We start from the raw sequence: 698 nt of genomic DNA, 5'->3' as shown, positions 1-698 counted from the left end.
CTTCTTTAAAATAACAAAGGAAAAAAAGTGTTTCCAGATATTGTTTCCACTAAATGTAAAAAAGTATATTGTTATATATTGTTTTCGATTGAGAATAAGGAATGTGTACTTATAGATATTCTCTTCTTTAGAATCAACAAAATTTTTAAAAGAGTATTCCTTTCCACAAAATATATCGCCTTTATTTTTTTATTTTTTAACCTTTCACTGCTGTTTGTCACATCTCTCCTTAACTACTAACCACTCTCAGACATCTCTTGTTCTGCAGCCACCTCCAAGCATTACACTGGCTAGAAATTGCAAATTATATTATTTTTATCCTCTTTTTCTCTTATAGATGCTTATAAAGACTTCATACATTACTTCTAGTGCTGTGAATAAGTATGGATAATACTTAGAACAAAAGCTTTCTTCCTGCTAAGATATTGTGAGAGGTATCTTTTATATGGAATTCAGACCGAAGGGAAAGTACCATATTGGACAGTCATTTCTTAAAAAAAAAAGAAAAGAGCAAACTCTAAACTCCGCTCCTGGAAAGAAAGCCAGAAAGGTTTTGGTCAGTCAGTTCCCTCAGGTCCTGCTGCTCGTGTATAGGTTATGGAGAAATGAAAAAAAAAAGAATAAATGGAATTGTGCCTGGAATTTCCCATAGTCAATACATATGGGAACTGAGTTACAAAGAAAAAATGAAAAAGAAC

The sequence above is a fragment of the Scylla paramamosain genome, chromosome 28 (genome assembly GCF_035594125.1).
Source record: "Scylla paramamosain isolate STU-SP2022 chromosome 28, ASM3559412v1, whole genome shotgun sequence".
NCBI classification, from domain to species: domain Eukaryota; kingdom Metazoa; phylum Arthropoda; class Malacostraca; order Decapoda; family Portunidae; genus Scylla; species Scylla paramamosain.
This window is presented reverse-complemented; position numbering follows the sequence as displayed.